The 18,126-nt window shown below is 41.8% G+C and overlaps 1 protein-coding gene and 1 non-coding gene across 8 annotated transcripts in view; one reads left to right on the top strand and one right to left on the bottom strand.

Moving 5' to 3' along the window:
* Window positions 1–16,973, bottom strand: part of Gigyf2 (GRB10 interacting GYF protein 2) — a 127,715-nt gene extending 110,742 nt beyond the window's left edge. For 4 of the 7 annotated variants that reach the window (XM_029539086.1, XM_029539087.1, XM_029539088.1 and 1 more), the window contains exons 1-2: window positions 16,879–16,950; window positions 9,857–9,921 (exon numbers count right to left, since the gene is read on the bottom strand). The gene's annotated coding sequence lies outside the window, so the exon portion shown is untranslated. Of the gene's footprint in view, window positions 1–9,856; window positions 9,922–16,878 lie in introns of all 7 variants that reach the window. The other 3 variants (XM_021199437.1, XM_021199438.2, XM_029539085.1) reach the window with 2 other exon arrangements.
* Window positions 2,008–2,114, top strand: LOC115064221. The gene has a single exon (XR_003844045.1). It is a non-coding gene; the product is annotated as a U6 spliceosomal RNA (small nuclear RNA).
* Window positions 16,974–18,126: the final 1,153 nt, after the last annotated feature.

The raw sequence follows: 18,126 nt of genomic DNA, 5'->3' as shown, positions 1-18,126 counted from the left end.
TCTCTCTCTCTCTCTCTCTCTCTCTCTCTCTCTCTCTCTCTCTCGGCCTTGCTCTGTCTCTACTACCCTCTTAACTCCTTAACTCCCCTCCCCTTACTCTGAATAAACTCTACCCTATACTATTAAAAAAATTATACTACTTTGTAACACATAACCAGCTTACCTGACTGAATTAAAATGAGGAATACAGTGACAATCTAGTAAAGACACCAGCCTAGTAAAAGTAACTGAGTAAAAGCAGGCATAAGGGCTATAGCGAAAGTTACAGAAATGACACCCAACACAAATGAAAAGACCACGCACGTGTGTATCCAAAACAATGTTCACTTTCATTCTGAAATTACATCTGTTTACCTGTTGGGGGAAGAGGGACAGCATGCCAGTCCCAGGAACTGAATTCAGGTTATCAGGCTTGGTGGTAATCACCCTTACCTGTTAAGACCTCTGGCCAGCTCATGAGTTTTGTTTTTAAACACTGCCTGTGTGTGTGTGTGTGTGTGTGTGTGTGTGTGTGTGTGTGTGTGTGTGTTGTATAAAACAAAGAAATAAGAGGCCACACATTTGAGAAATAAATGGAAAGGGCTGGAGGAAGGAGGGGGATGAGGGAAAACAAAGTAACTATAGCTTAATTTATAATAGAGGAAATAACTACAATGGACAAATTTATCAAGATGACTATCAAGAATAATATGATAAACCACACTATCAGAGTGTTCCCTCCACCCCTTTTTTTGAGAAGGGACTCACTTTGCCTCAACAAGCTGGGAATTCACTAGACCAGGCTAGCCCTGAATTCAAGAGATACATCTGCCTCTTCTACCTCCTTAGTGTTCTCTTGGTATGATATACACGGCTTTACCACAGTCTCCTAAACCTACAAACCCCATCAAATCATAAGGAAAACACCAGACAGACTCTAAAGTTCTACAGAAACACCTGACCATTATTAACCTCATCAAGGATATTAAAACAAAGGAAGCAGTCAGAGTCAAAGGGTAAGGGTACAAACTAAATGTCATGTGGTGTCCTGCACATATCTGCCAACGAAAAGTACCAGGTAAAACTAAACAAACAGGGAAAGAACAAGTGACACATTTTAACAACAAGGTGCCACTTTTGGCTTACTAACTATAATAATGTGTTACAGAAACAATGTCATCAACAGTGGGAGAAATCTCTATAGTATCCTCTCAATTTTCTTCTATAGATCTACAACTGTTCTTAAAACTAAAGCCTATTATAAAAAAGAAACTGAGACTATAACTACAAATTTTAACTTTTTTGCATTTAACTTTTTTTTTTACATTTGGTGATATTTTTTGGTGGTGCTTGGGATGGAATCCAATTTTGTGCATGCCAGATTCTACTACTGAACTACATATTTTGTAGCATTTAAAAATAAAGTGTGATTAACACATTCCCTCCAATAGTCTTAGCACTCAAGACAGACACAAGAAGATTGCTCTGAATTTCAGGGTCAGCCCAGACGACACAAGGTTCCAGACCAGTCTGAACTACTAATTACTATTAAGTAAATAAATAAAAGTTCCTCAATCACACTGACCACAGTTCATTAAACATATTTGTGTATAGCTACTGCACTAGTCAACAGTGACTGACATATCAGTCCATCATAGCATAAATCCTGTTTAACAGTACTGGAGATTATTTTTAAAGGAATTATAACTGATTGTAACTTCCACAAATCTGTATCTACTCAGCCCTAAAAACCTTCAATGAAGGCTCTAGGTTGAAAATTGTGGAAACAACATGTTTTGCTTACACAAAGCCCTGAATTCAATCCCTAGCAACAACAAAATTTAAACCTCAATGATAAGTGATTATACAATTCAAACAAATTTTAAATTGATTTTAAGAACTCAATGTACAAACCAGAGATGTAGTTTAGATAGTAGAGTGTTTACCTTTCAAGCCCTGGGTTCAATCCCAAGCACTACACAGAACTAATACATACATGTAAACCTGGCACTCAGATGGTAGAAACACGTGCTTGCTTCAGCAGCACATATTCTAAAATTGGAATGATACAGAGAAGATTAGCATGGGCCCTGTGAAAGGATGACACACAAATTCATGAAGCATTCCATATTTTGGGGGAACCAATTAAAGAAAAATATAATACCAGTGTGCCATTGTGAGTGCAATATTTATTAATCTTCTGATAAAATGTCTCTTAGAATCATCAAGGAATATAGTATAATAAAAATCATTGCCAAGGGGGAAAAAAAAAAAGGTGGAAACACAAGTTCGGAAGTTCAAGACCAACCTGGAATACATGTGGCCCTGTCTCAAAAAGAGGGTGCCAACAAAATCAAAATTCAGTGTAAATATGTACGTTCTAACATTGAATATTTATAATATCAAAACTATTTTGACCATGGTACTGTTAAAATAGTATTTTTTACTCTGAGTCAGCACTGTACTAACCATACAATGAGGGGTACTATTACTGACACTATAATAACATTCAAGTTATTAAGAACAAACTACACTAGCTGCCAGTCTATTTTTTATTGCTAGCAGCAAACATCACAAAAGAGAAAAATAGCACCTTTTTTAAAGAATGCCTTGTTGAGTAGAAAAAAAAAAAACTACTGTTATGTGATTTAATAATCTGATGAAATAGAAAATAAACTAAAACACTTTTTTCCCCTAAGAGAGATTGTTTTGGAAGAAACAAGAAAACAAACAAACAAACAAAAAAGCTGGGCGTGGTGGCGCACACCTTTAATCCCAGCACTTGGGAGGCAGAGGCAGGCGGATTTCTGAGTTTGAGGCCAGCCTGGTCTACAAAGTGAGTTCCAGGACAGCTAGGGCTACACAAAGAAACCCTGTCTCGGGGAAAAAAAAAAAACCCAGGTGACAGACAAATGGTTATCAGAGTTAGGTCATTTTTTCTTTTTTTTTTTTTTTCCAAAGAAAAGAGACTATTACCACCAAAAAAAAAAATTTTTTTTTTTGGGGGGGGGGGGTTGGGTCTTCAGTAACTTTTTAGAAGTAAACAGATCCTACTACAGTTTGAATACATCCCCCAAAGTTCATGTGCTGGAAATTTCCCCAACACAACAGTCACAAGAGATGATTTAGTAAAGAAGGCTCAGCTCTCAATGATGGATTAATGCTATTAACCAGAGATGGGATGTGGTTAGTCATCACTAATATGAGTCATTATAAAAGCAAGTTCAAACCCCTCCTCATTCCCCTTGCTCTCTCTCTCACTTCTTGCCTTCTTGCCATGGGGTAATATACCCTAAACATGAGCCTAGGCAGATGCTGCTACCATGCTTCCATTGGGGTTCACATCGTGTATTGTTACTGCAGCAGAAATCAGACTGATGCATGTCCTAAGATCAAAATGGGATGGAGGTAGGCAATGATAAAGTGTTTGCCAGCACGTTAAATCCCCAGCAACTGCAAATCAGCATGTATCTCAGAGAAAGAAGAAAACATAATAAAAGAAACACAATAATTTTAAAACAGCCAAGTATGATGACACACATTTGTAATCTCAGTACTCAAAAGAGGCAGGAGGAACTCAGCAGGTTCAAGGACAGTCTGGTCCACACAGTGAGTTCCAGGCCTGCTGGGGTTACACAGCATGAACCTGCCACAAAATATCAAATTATAATACACAAAGTCATGCATGCACCCTGGAAAGCTTATCAAGGGGCATAAAAGATCACCTGGCCATCACCAAGATCTAAAATGTGACAATGCAGTTTTAAAATTGTATCTTTCTCAGGCTGGAAAGTTGCCTTAGCAGTTAAGAGTACTGGCTGTTCTTCCAAAAAATTTAATTCCCAGAACCCACATGGCTGCTCAACCAACCATCCAATTACAGAGGATTTCCAACAGCCTCTTCTGGCTGCTTTGGACACTGCATGAAGAAATACATGCAGTGGGATATAGTGAGACCTAGTTTTCAAAAACAAGAACAGAAAAGATACTTTAAATGGTAGGACCTTAAGAAATGGCTCAATGGGGGCTGGTGAGATGGCTCAGCGGGTAAGAGCACCTGACTACTCTTCCAAAGGTGCAGAGTTCAAATCCCAGCAACCACATGGTGGCTCACAACCATCCGTCACAAGATCTGACTCCCTCTTCTGGAGTGTCTGAAGACAGCTACAGTGTACTTACATATAATAAATAAATAAATCTTTTAAAAAAAAAAAAAAAAAAGAAATGGCTCAATGATTTAAAAGTACTTTTTACTCTTGTAGAGGACCCAGTCTCTATTCCCAACACCTACACAGCAGCTTATAACAATCTCTACGTCTTGTTCCAAGGGCTCCAATGCCCTCTACTGGCTTCCTCATTCACTAGGCATGCACACTGTGCACATACAGACAGGCAGGCAAATACTTATACACATAAAAATAAAGACAAATAAATATAAACTAAAGGTTTTTTTTTTTAAGATTTATTATTTTAATTTTGTGTGTGTCTGTATTGAAGTCTGTGTACCATGTGCTACCTGGTGCCTTTGGATCCCCTGGAACTGGAGTTACAGATGGTTCTGAATCATGTGGGTGCTAGGAACCCAGATTTTCTGCAAGAGCAACAGTGCTCATAACCACTGAGCCCTCTTCTCCAGCCCCTAAAATAACGTTTTAAATGGTGGTGCATGCCTAGAAACTGAGCTCTTGGGGAAAAAGAATCCACAAGATATCCACAAGCTCAAACACAGGATATCAAAAACTTTCTCAAAACAACAACAAAAGCCAAGGGGGCTGAAGAAGTGCCTTAGAAGTTAAGATCGCTTAACTGCTCTTGCAGAAGGTACAGGCTCAGATCCCAGTACCCACACTGTGGCTCACAAACATACTCACAAACATATTAGTGTTATTATTAGTGTTATTATTAATTATTACCATCAGAAAATTAAACACACATCTCTGTGATGACTAATTTTTGTTGTTGTTATTTTATTTATTTACATTTCAAATGTTAACCCCCTTCCCAGTTAAACCTTCATCCCCCAACCCCTCCATCCCCCCTGCTTCTATGAAGGTGCTCACCCACTCACCCACCCCCTCCCACCTCAGCACCCTAGCATTCCCCTACACTGGGTCATTGGGCCGCCACAGGACCAAGGGGCTCCCCTCCCATTGATGCCAGACAAGGTAATCCTCTTGATACATAGGCAGTTGGAGTGATGACTAATCTTAACTATATCTGTAATCAACTAAAACCAATGACACTGGGTGTACCTGTGAAGGATTTTTCTTGATCAGATTATCTGAAGCTGGAAGGCCCACTCTGAATGTGTGTGGCACCTTCTGGTGACCATCCACATAAGCACGGGGAAGAAGGAAAGGCTGCCGTTTGCCTGCCCACCTGCCTTCACCCTCACAGGTGAGTTCTTCTAACCTGCTGCTGCAGCATCCCTTCACTGATACTAGGCTCAACTTCAGGATTCCAGTGCAGCCTGAAGATCAGCAGCTCTCCAAGGATCCTTCCAACCTTCCCGGCCAGACTGAGACATCCAGCCTTGTGGACTGAACTACTGGGTTCTCAGCCTCTCCAGTGTGAGAAAGCTGCTGTTGGTACCCTATGCAGACCACAGCCTGTAGGCCAACCTAGTACATCCCCTTTTATCTCCCTGAAATTTTTACAATAATTTGCTTCTTCCTTTCCTCAATCTTCCTCATTCTGTTCCATTACTAACTCCCACCCCTTTCCATCATCATTTTAAGTCCCCTTTTAAAAAAGAGCATGTTCTTATACACAGAAACAGGTATGTAAGGAGCTTGGACATCTTCCAAAAAGTTGTCAAGTTTCCAAAACACAAATTAAGGCTCTCTGGCCACTGCTCTTACAGCCAAGCTTTGCATCCAGTTACACAAGGGCCATGGTTTGCACAGTGTTCCATCAACTCCCAAGTAGATGATGCTGAGAGCCCTTGCATATGGCTACCTCCTTCACAGCTATGCCATGATGTACATAGAAGTCCTGAAGAGACTAAAACGCCAAAGACTTCCTCCAGGCCCAGAACAACTTGAATACAAAAAAATTTTCTCAAAAGAACATACTATTAAAGATGACTCTAATAAAATGTAATATTGTTATCAACATTTTCTCTACTGCTTTAAATATGCAAGTATTTCTTTTTGTCCTCCTTTTAATGAAAAAATAAAAAAATGTATCAGTCTAGAGCTGGTTGTGAAGACACATACCTATAATCCCAGCTGAGGGAGGCAGAGGCCAACCTGGTATGCATAGCAAGTTCTAAGCCAGCTAAAGCTATATAGCCAGACCTTGTCTCAAAATAAATAATTAACAGAACCCCACCCCCCCAAAAAAGAAAAAAACCCACCTGATCCTAAGGAAAAACTACATCCGGCACCATCAACATGGCTATGTTGCATGATAATCTTACTCTTGAGCCATGTTTTCAAAAGAGGAATGACTACCCAGGGCCTATCAAAAACTGTACACAGAACACATGGAAGTCTTTGTAAAACTCACCAAATCTGAATATGTCTTACCTCAGTGTCCAGGGTTAGGAAAACAGATCATTTGAGACAACTCTTCAGCTACAATGTTCTAATTGAAAGAGACTCTGGCCTCGGGAGACAGCTATGTCAGTAATCCACTTGCTATGCAAGCATTAAGACCGGACTCTGGATCTTCAGCAGCCACATAAAGTCAGGTACAATGGAGACACTTGTAATCTAGCCAATCTGGACAATTGGTGAGTTTTAGGTTTACTAAGATCCTGTCTCAAACCATTCTCAAACCTGTCTCAAACAATTCAAGAAGCTATCTAATCTCAACCTCTGACCTTGACATGCACATAAACACACGTAAAAATGTATCCATACCTATGTATATGGCACATACCAAAACATCTTCAGCCAGTAAAAGAAGTATAATAAGTAAAATCTGTGGCTATTGTTACATAAATGTACTACTTTTATTAGTAATTCCTAGGCTTTACATTTAAAAAAAAAAACTAGGTATGTGAACTGGAGAGATGGCTCAGCAGGTAAAAGCACCTGTGCCGTGCTCACAATCTTGACTTCGAACACAGTGGGAAAAATATTTCCTTCCTCTGACCTACACACACTCATTTTGGTACACACACGTTTAATATTACCTACGTATGGAGGGAGGGTTATAATGATTTGTTTGTTTTTGAGATAGTGTCTCATTGTGCAGTTCTAGCTGACCTGGAACTCACTATGTAAACCAGGTTGCCCTCAAACTCTGAGATCTGACAGCTTCTGTCTCCTAAGTGCTGGAATTAAAGGCAAAGTATCATTATACCTAGCTATAAAATATTTTAATTGAAAACTGTAAGTCAACAAATATATAACATTAGAAAAAAATGTTCCACTGAGAAAAACTGCCATAAACTGGGCATAGTGGCACATGGAGCAAAGGCAAGAATCTCACTCCTGAGCACCAGGCCACTCGGCAATTCTACATAGTAGTTCAAGGCCATACAATCTTATCTTCAAAAAAAAAAAACACAGGAAGGGATCATTGACTATGAAGTCTCTAATGGCACACATCTGTAACCACAGCATTTGGAACATAGAGTCAGGAGGACTAGGAGCTCAAAGCCAGTCTCAGCTGCATAACAAATTTGAGGCCAGCCTACATGAGACCCTATCTCCCAAAAAAGTTTAAAGCCAAGTGTGGTAGTACACGCCTATCATTCCAACACTCAGGTCAGGAGGCAGAGAAAGGATTGTAAATTCTAAGGTTATATACAGTTGAGACCCTGTTTCACACATATACATAAACAGACATATACGCACAGTTTACTTAAGAAGCAAAGGATGTAGTTCAATAATAAATCATGTGCTTAGACATACCCAATGCCCTGGGTTATATTCCCTAACACCATACTAAAAACACTAAGTTTACTTCTAAATTTCCTAATAATTTATAAATATATATAATTTCTAAATTATACTACATCACTCATCTTCCCCAACAGCTAAGTACTATTACCCTTTATTCTTGCTTCTTTTGGTTTTCTGGGGGGTAAGGGGTGGGAGGGAAGTGCGGGGGGGGGCGGCAGTTAGGGGTATCTCACTACATAGTCCTGGTTGGCTCTGTAATAATGTGAATATCATATATAAATTCTGAATACAGCTTCATGAGCTTAATACTGTAAGAAGTATCAACAATTAAAATGTATAAAGCAATCAACAATTTTTCCACAAACCAAAGTCACCTGTTTATGTAACTTTTCTAAATTTCTAGTCTGGGCTTTCCCACTCCCAAATCTAGAACTTTTGTTAAAAGACTCAACTAGGGGGGCAGGAGAGATGGCTCAGCGGTTAGGAGCACTGACTGATCTTCCAAAGGTCCTGAGTTCAAATCCCAGCAACCACATGGTGGCTCATGACCATCCGTAATGAGATCTGACGCCCTCTTCTGGGGTTCCTGAAGACAGCTACAGTGTACTTACATATAATAAATAAGTAAAAAAACAAAAAACAAAAAACAAAACAAAAAAAAACTCAACTGGGGCTAACAAAAACTGCTCATCCAGAAAAGGTGCTTGTTGCCAAGCCTGACAACCTATGTTCAATAATCCCTGGACATAGTATGGTTGAAGAAGAGAACCAACCAATCCCCGAAAGTTGTCCTGTGACCTCTACACAAGTGGCATGGCATTTACTTACACACACACACACACACACACACACACACACACACACACTCACTTACATACATATACAACGTAATAAATGTAATTAAAATAAAAAAAGGAGCCAGCCGTGGTGGCGCACACCTTTAATCCCAGCACTTGAGAGGCAGAGGCAGGCGAATTTCTGAGTTCAAGGCCAGCCTGGTCTACAAAGTGAGTTCCAGGACAGCCAGAACAGCCAGAGCTATAAAGAGAAACCCTGTCTTGAAAAACCAAAAAAAAAAAAAAAAAGAAAGAAAGAATGTGAAGTGGGAGGTTCCAACACAGATGCAAGGTAAAAATTACTAGGCCTCAATCTCCAAAATAAAATGCATAAGGTACATCTTCAGGACATTTAAGTTTAGCAAGACATATAAAAATTATACTAGTATGCTAGAACAGAAAAATGTCTATAAGTTTCTACTGGATCACTGGATCTACCTTAGAAGAACTACCACCATACACTCTCTGAGATCTGCCAGTCTTGGAGGCAAACACAGACGACTGTCAGCTCGCTGTACTTTTCCTTCTAGAGCCCAACCTTTGCCACAACTAGATGAAACAAAGATGGAAACCAAAGGAAAGGCAATCCATCCTAACTCCTTCATAGGAGCTGGGATGCTGAGCTAGTCATCAGTGTGCTCAAGTTTATCTACAACGCCAGGGGTGAAGCAGCCATTTTCTTCTACATGTTTATTAAAGCACAAAAGTCCTGACTACAGAAACACTACAACAACAGAACAGAAAAAGAGGATGCTTACAACTAGCTGGGGTAAAGTACATGCTGGGCATCATGACTCCTGGTCCAAGTCCCTGATGAAGCAACATCTCCTGAAAATACCTTGGCCTCTCAGCACATTTGCCCTCAAAACATTGTTCACCCTGCTCCTTGTCATCAAAAACACTACAGCAGTTTATAACACAAAGTCACACTTCGACCAATCCAGAAAGGGTATATTATTCTGATTCACAAAGGATCTGAAAGGTACCAGAAATTTCCTTTCACTAACTGTAACCTCAGAAAAAATAATGGGACAAATAAAAAATTGAACCCTAAAAGCGAAAGTGAACTGTACTATTTGGGACTAGATAAAATTCACTTACCTAGCACCCACAAGGCGCTGGCCTGGATCAGGGACAGGGGACTACTGTCATTAACATACATTCTGTGCTTCCCTTCAACCTTACCTGCTCAAAAGTTCTGCTATCTCACAGCAAGAGGTTTCAGCAAATGTTTTCAGGTCTTTTTAACACTGTGAATAATAGAAAATATCAATATAAATCATCTAGCAGTCTCAGTAAACTTTACAAGAAAAAAGTTTTTCTCATGAATGTATTTTATAGGAAATAGTTTCCAAGCCTGATTAAAATACTAGAAACATCAGATCCTCTGCCCACAATGTGCCTGTAGTACTTATGAGACTAGGAAAAAGAAGATTCCTAGACAGTACAGCAAGACTGTCTCAGAAAACAACTAAAGTCAACAACAAACTAGTCTCTGTCACATCTAGAGGATCTCACTAATTCTACAGAAAGATGGAAAAAGTGCAGAACTTAAACTAAAGTCCTAAGTGGTTTTGGTGACAATGACGAACACAACTTACAAACTCAAAAAAGTGATGACTTGAGGTTTCCCTTCAAAAACTGCTTTATAGGGCTCTGGTACTAACCTTTAAAGCATATCTGATGGCAGGAAGGGAAAAACAACATCACAACCATGTGAGTCCTATGCAAATAATATCTGAGCCCCCAGAATCTTTCTGGTGTAAAATGTCTAACAAAAAAAGCCTTCAGGTGTGGCTTCACAACCTGCTTGTTTTTGAGACAGGGTCTCAACTATGTAACCTGGCAACTCAGAAATCTACCTACCTCTGCCTCCCAAATAATTGATATTAAATGCATCTATTACTATGGCCTGGACTATAGCTGCTTAGAACCACAAGTGAATCTGCAGTTACAAAAAAAGTGTTCTGAAGCACGACGTCAATTAGTTTCTTAGCTAAAATGATGACAAGAACACTGTCCAAGAAAGAGCAAGCATGGTGGCACATACCTGTAATCCCAGCACGGAAGAGGCAGAGAGGCAGGAGGGCCATGCACTGAGACTTGCCTGGACTACACAGCAAAAGCTTGTCTCAAAGGGCTAGAAAGAGGGCTCAGTGATTAAGAGCACTGGCTACTTTTCCAGAGGACCCAGATTCAATTCCCAGCACCCACATGTCTCCAATGCCCTCTTCTAGCCTCTACAGGCACAGGCATACATATGATATACAGAAATACATGCAAACAAAGCACCAATACACACATAAAATAAATAGTAAATTTTTAGTTAAAAAAATAAGTTGACAATTTTATGAACTGTAAACAACTTGAGAAACCCCACTTCACTTTAATTCTGCAAAAAGATATATTACAATATCATAAAATTCACCAGATAGCCTTAGAAAGCTACGTTTAAGACTTTTTTATTAAAATGTAGGGGGGGGGCAGGGTGGTGGTGGTGTGCATGCACCTTCAGAAGTGGGGAATACCTAAGGAGGCCAGAAGAATATCTGCTAGAGGTGACAGTTGTGAACCACTGGGTGTGGGTACTGTCTGAACCCAGGTCCTCCTGAAAAAGAGTAAGTGCTCTTACCTGCCAAGCCATTATTCCAGTTCCATAAACTCTACATTTTTTTAAAAGGAGAGAGAATAGGGGGTAGAATTAAACAATACAACTCTCCTACAGAATTTAAGTTCCAAGGAATCTTTTAAGCTCAAGTGTTTCTTAGTACAAAGAGGTAACCTTGAAAACTGGATTTCTTGTTTTTTGAAACAGTTTCTCTTGTAGCCCAGGCCAGCCTCCAACTCACTACTTAGAAGGTGACCTTGAACTCCTGATCCTCCAGCCTCCACCTCCCAAGTGCTGAGTTACTAGGTTGTACACAATGGCTGTTGAGAAAACATTTTTATAAAATTAAGTTTAGTAATTTACAGGAGTATCCTTTTCTTTTCATATTTCTTCCCTGTTTTCCTGACCTCACACAATGAGGTCAGAGAAAACTAATGGTATCATTTTATATCCTATGAAATTAGTGTATTTCATTCAACATAAAAAATAATAATATAGTCAAAAATACTCAGATCTGGGCTAGAGATGTATATAATTCCATGAAGAATATTTGCTAGGCAAAATGAAGCTCTTGGGGGCTGGTGAGATGGCTCAGCGGGTAGGATCACCCAACCGCTCTTCTGAAGGTCCTGAGTTCAAATCCCAGCAACCACATGGTGGCTCACAACCATCCGTAACGAGATCTGACTCCCTCTTCTGGAGTGTCCGAAGACAGCTACAGTGTACTTACATACAATAAATAAATAAATTTTTAAAAATAAAAAACAAAAAACAAACAAAAAAATGAAGCTCTCAGTTTGATTCCCCAGCATAAGGGAGCCAGGAAGCATAGGTTGGTATCCCTGGAAGAGGATCATCAGGTTCAAGGTCATCCTCAGCTACAACATTCAAGGCTGGCTAGGACTACAGGACTTCCTGTTTTCAGGGTCAAGGGGAAGGGAAGGGAAGAAACAACTGTGGTACAGGTACTTGCCCTTAAGCCTGATGGCCTGCGTTCCAACTCCAGGAGCCTGGATGTCAGAAGGGAAGAGCTAATTTCACAAAGTTGTCCTCTAACCTCCACAGACACAACACACAAGCTCTTTTTAAACAAAACAACAACAACAACAACAACAACAACAACAATAATAATAATAATAAACTTATAAGATAAAAATTCTATTTTAAAGCTTGGCATGGTGGTGCACGCCTTTAATCCCAGCACTCGGGAGGCAGAGGCAGGCAGATTTCTGAGTTCGAGACCAGCCGGGTCTACAAAGTGAGTTTCAGGACAGCCAGGGCTATACAGAGAAACCCTGTCTCAAAAAAAAAAAAAAAATCTATTTTAGAGATATTCTCTAGGGCATCAAAATCCAATGGCAACTCTACATCTACCAGAAAACACTAACAAGGAAGCCACCAAGATGGCTCGGGGAGTAAAAGCATTTGCTGCCAAGCCTGATAACCTGAGTTCAGTCCTAAATAAATAAATAAATCACATAATGGAAGGAGAAAACCAACTTCCACAAGTTTCCACTAACCTCCACAGGCACTCAATGGTGTGGATACATTTATATACCCACATACATACACATATACACACAGGCACACACCCTAAATAATGTAATTTTAAAATAATACTAATAAGGGTTAAGGGGAAATTGGGATTTTTACAAGAATTAACAAGCAATCTTAAGAAAATTTCAGCCAGTTTTGGTGGCACTCAGTGGTAGGATTTGCTAAAGAAGGTGAAGGCAAGAGGATCATGAATTCCGGGCCAGCCTTGGCTACGTAGTTTTCAAGGTCAGTGGGTGATGGCATTCTTTTAATTCCAGCTCTTGGAAGACAGAGGCAGGTGGATCTCTGAATAAGCCGAGTCTGGTCCACAGAATGATTTCAGGACTACACAGAGAAATCCTGTCTCAAATAAAACCCCAAAAGAGAAAGACATTTCAAACTGTTGAAGAAAATGGGACGTTTAACTTGCCTAAAATACGTATATTAATTAATACTAACATAAATTGTAGATTCAACCTATGAGACTGGCCCAACTATAGAATAAAGCAGAAAGTATAGAAAATTTAATAAACTAAAGGAGAACTGGGGAAAAAAAAAAAGAGACAGGGTTTCTCTGTGTAGCCCTGGCTGTCCTGGAATTCACTTTGTAGACCAGGCTGGCCTCGAACTCAGAAATTCGCCTACCTCTGCCTCCCGAGTGCTGGGATTAAAGGTGTGTGCCACCATTGCCGGGCTGACATTTTTTTTTTTTAATGGCACAAATCATAGATCTTTGAGAGGGGCTAGGGATAAAATATTTTACTTTTCTACCTAAAGAGGTCTTCCTAGACAGCAATTACAACCAATACATCTTCCACTGTGAAGGTCAACAAAGAATACATGTACAGATTATTAAAATGCAGAGTCATGACAACAACAAATAAAACTGGTATGACATCAGAGTATAATTTTAAAATGTCATTTCAAAAATTGAGCAAGGGAACAGGATGTAGATGTAATGAGTTAGAACACTACCTCAGCACCTCCATAACTATGTCCTCTAGCTGCAAAGCTCCAATCATACTCTGCCTTGGAATTCCTATCTTCACATGACAGTGAAGCAAGTCTACTATCAATTATTTTTCATACAGTCAATCTATCAGCAATAAAATGCTCCAAAAGTCAAAATACTAAATTTATCAGGTAAGTTAAAATAAAACATTAAATCGTCCACTTATGAATATGAAAATAAACTGGATCCCAGCACTTAGGAGGCAGAAGCAGGCAGATTTCTGAGTTCGAGGACAGCCTGGTCTACAAAGTGAGTTCCAGGACAGCCAAGGCTACACAGAGAAACCCTGTATCGAAAACCAAAAGAAAACATTCTTCACAAGCAAAATGATAAAAGGGATATTCACAGAAACTAGGGGAGCCAGTTAAAACTAGGCCGGACTGTGCAGAATTAAAAGAAGCTCACTAACCAACTGTGGATAATCTAGGTTAATATATTGATTCATTTGATTATACTCCTTAATGACCAGTGTCAGAGAACAATTCCTCACTTCCAAATACTCTGAAATTTCCATTCTTTTTTGTTTACGCAGTACTGAGGACTCAACCTGGTCATCAGGCATGCTAGGCAAGTGATCTAAGCCTAAGCTATATTCTTAGCTCTTCTGAATCTTAGTTACCACGTTACCAGGTAGTACCTGAGCTCGCAAAATGTCCTAGTCAATCATGAAGCTGGGATACCCTTCTTTAAAAGCCATTTCTTAGCCGGGCAGTGGTGGCGCACGCCTTTAATCCCAGCACTCGGGAGGCAGAGGCAGGCGGATTTCTGAGTTCGAGGCCAGCCTGGTCAACAGAGTGAGTTCCAAGAAAGTCCGGACTACACAGAGAAACCCTGTCCGGGAAAAAAAAAAAAAAAAGACTCCAGAGCAGTGAATAATGCACACCTCATCTTCCTGCCAAAGAGGTGTATAGGTACATTCTGATCAGTTTCTTTCAGTCTCTCCAGACTAGATGGCCTCAGTCCTCTTCGTAACAAGCCTTAGATAGGTCCCACCTAAGTTTTATCTTCTCCTCTCAAGATCTTTGCCCTCTTCTCCTCTTGGTGAAGGACCCTGCCCTCTACCTATCAGGTGTTTCCTCAAATTTTAGCTCACCTGTAAAGTCTCCTCACAGGACTAAATTTAAAAATTAACCCTTCCCACAATTGTTAAACAGTCTCCCTATCTCTTTTTTTCTTTTCCGTTACTCCTACATAAACAGATGGTCCCTGCACAGAAGTGTTCAACTTAACAAGGGTTTGCACTTTCCTATGAGGTAAAAACAATATGGACTCAGTAGAAATCATTCTTCATATTTCCAATTATGATTTCTTCCTGAGTTAACAATATGTAGTACAATACTCCCTGGCATTGTTGCCTAGGACCAGAGAGTCACAAATCACATAAAACCTAACCATACAATTACAAGCGGGAGATGATCAAGATTCTATAGGAGGCTTTGCTGTTATTAATGGGCAGCAGACTGATAGCTTTAAATGCATTTTCAGCTTACATACTTCAACTTTCAATCAATTTACGGGACGCAGCCCCAACATCACATCAAGAAGTACTTGTATATTTTTCACTTAAGTATTTAGATGTCCAGAAGTGAGAGCAACAGAAACAAATGTTTGTCCCTCAGCAAACATACTGAAGTAGTTGTATTCGAAAAGAAAAGAATGGCAGCATACATAATCTCTCCTTCCCCAGCCACAAAACCCTAAATCCTTTGTCAAGTACCAAAAAAAGTATGGTCTTTTCCTTCTAGCAAATCACCAACATCTTCAACGTTGGTATTTTTCCAGACCTATGTCACTTCTAAATGTTTTTCTAGTGTCTTCTTATGTGACATATCCCAGTCTCCCAGTCTAAGCAATCCAAAAGCTGCTGCTACATTAGAGAAACATCATTAAATGAGGACAAAGTATGTGTGCTCACCAAAAAGGAAAAATTCTGCCAGTCAGAGCCACAAAAAAAAAAAAAAAAAGATGAAAACTCATGTACAAATAGCAGGATAATAGTTTTTGTAATTTAGGAAGTCATTTGTTACTAAAGAGGAGTAACTACATAAGGAAGACTACAATCCCTGAATACAACACTGAGCCATAATTACCTATAATCCAAGGTAGATGGTACTAGGTGGGAAGCCATCACTGATTCGAGTCCCTTAATTTCTTAAATTATGTTGGAATACTTACCTTTCTAATAGAACCACTAGGTGTGTTTTAAGTGCTTTGACTTTCGAGAAAATTGGAGGTGAAGGGAGACCGTACTAGATAAATGCAAAGCAACGTTACTGCTTCCCAAACGCGGTCACACAACCACCCTGCCTTACTTGCTGGCTTGATTGATATTTCAGCTACAAAACCAAAGTGTTCAAGAGTGCTTCGTGGGAAACTGCTGGCCCATTTCAACCCGGTGTGAACATTCGGGTCCCCGGAGCTGCCCGGGGCTCTACTTTCCCAAGCCTCTCAGTCCCAGGATCAGATCATGACTCCACCTCGCCTGGGGCCTGCTCCAGACCAGTCCTCCAGCCCTGGAAGCAGTCTTCCCCAGTCCAGATGCTCGGTGGAGAAGGCAAGGGCGCACCTCCCCGGGGCAGGTGCGGGCAGGAGCGCCGGCAGGAGCAGCTGTCGGCTCGCAGCAGCTGTTAGCCGGGGTACCCCGAGGCTGCGCGGGCGACCGGCCCCGAGGAGCGGGCAGCGGAAGGCGAACCCTCCGGCCTGACACTACCCACCCCGCCTCCCGCCTCCTCTCCTCGGCTTCCCCCGCGATGCCACGGGGACGCAAGCAGGGGGCTGCCCTCGGCCGGGACGCTCCCGGGACCGCGGGGACCCTCGCACGGGAGGAGGCTCCTACCAACCCCGCACCTGCCCTGTCCCCAGGTCTGACGCCCCCAGCCGGCCGCGGCCGTGGCCGCTGCCGGGCAGCCCCAGTGTGTCCATGCGGCCGGCTCGGGCCGGAGCGGCGGGGACGCGACGGTGGGCGCCCGGCCACGGCAGCTCGGGGCGCTATGGCGGGGACTGGGCGCGGGATGGCCGCGGGCAGGGGAGACACACCGAGCCACTGGTTACCTGCGGTCCGGGACAGGAGTCTCTCAGAACCCAAGTCAATCCTCAGCCTCAACAACACAAGATGGCCGACACGTCGCCACGCACGTCACGTGACCCCGCGCGCCGCCCCGCCTCCGGCCCCGCCTACATCCCCGCCTCACTCCCTCCATGCTCCCCAGCTTCCCACGACAAAGTTTCCTTCCTCGACGGCCCGCCCCTCCCCTCGGACACGCCCCTTCCTGAGACCCGGATGCCGGGCCGGGAGAGGACTGAGCCTGAGTAGCGCAGGCGCACAGTGGGACCTTTGGCTGCATCTCCTATGGCCCTAGAGTTGAACTGGTGTCCCTAATTGGAGCCTGGCCAGAGGCCCTATGACTCACTGTCCCGATGCACCCAATCCAGTGTCCGGTTGCAGTACAAAAATCTCCACATCATTTATGAGCTGGTTTTCCAAACTAGAACTTTTCCACAGCTTTTGATCTAGCATTTTCCTGCCAGTTTAGGGCAAATGGTGAGGCTGAAATTCAAAGCAGTTTCCTTTTTTTTTTTTTTTTTTTNTGTATAGCCCTGGCTGTCCTGGAACTCCCTCTGTAGACCAGGCTGGCCTCGAACTCAGAAATCCGCCTGCCTCTGTCTCCCGAGTGCAGGGATTAAAGGCATGCACCACCACGCCCGGCTAATCTGGAGTACTGGAATGTGACAGCTGGGAAGGGTTTAAAAATTCCTACACCTGGCTGGGCAGTGGTGGCGCATGCCTTTAATCCCAGCATGCCTTTAATCCCAGTTCGAGGCCAGCCTGCCCTACAGAGGGAGTTCCAGGACAGCCAGGGCTAAACAGAGAAACCGTGTCTCAAAAAAAAAAAGTTACTACACCCTTCCACTACACGTGGACCTACAACCCTTTTATATATACTGCCTTCCCATTTTAGGGTTGCGAGATAACGAATAGGAAACCGGGCAATACAGAATACAGGAAATTACCTGCTGTCTTTCTGGAACTCATGTTTGGCTGGACATACTATATATTTTGATTTGCTAAACCTGGTACATCTACCATTTAAAGTCACCCGGGTCTTTCTGGGGCCATTAGTCTTTTCCTGCCTCTCTACTACCTTTGGTGTTTGGGATCCACTCAGTTTCACACAACCACTGCAAAATATACTCCAGCGGGCTGGGGAGATGGCTCAGCGGTTAAGAGCACTGATTGTTCTTCCGAAGGTCCTGAGTTTAAATCCCAGCAACCACATGATGGCTCACAACCATCAGTAA

This window comes from Mus pahari, chromosome 5 (assembly GCF_900095145.1).
Source record: "Mus pahari chromosome 5, PAHARI_EIJ_v1.1, whole genome shotgun sequence".
Classification (NCBI taxonomy): domain Eukaryota; kingdom Metazoa; phylum Chordata; class Mammalia; order Rodentia; family Muridae; genus Mus; species Mus pahari.
Note: the sequence above shows the minus strand (reverse complement) of the source record. Positions and strands in the feature narration are given on the sequence as shown.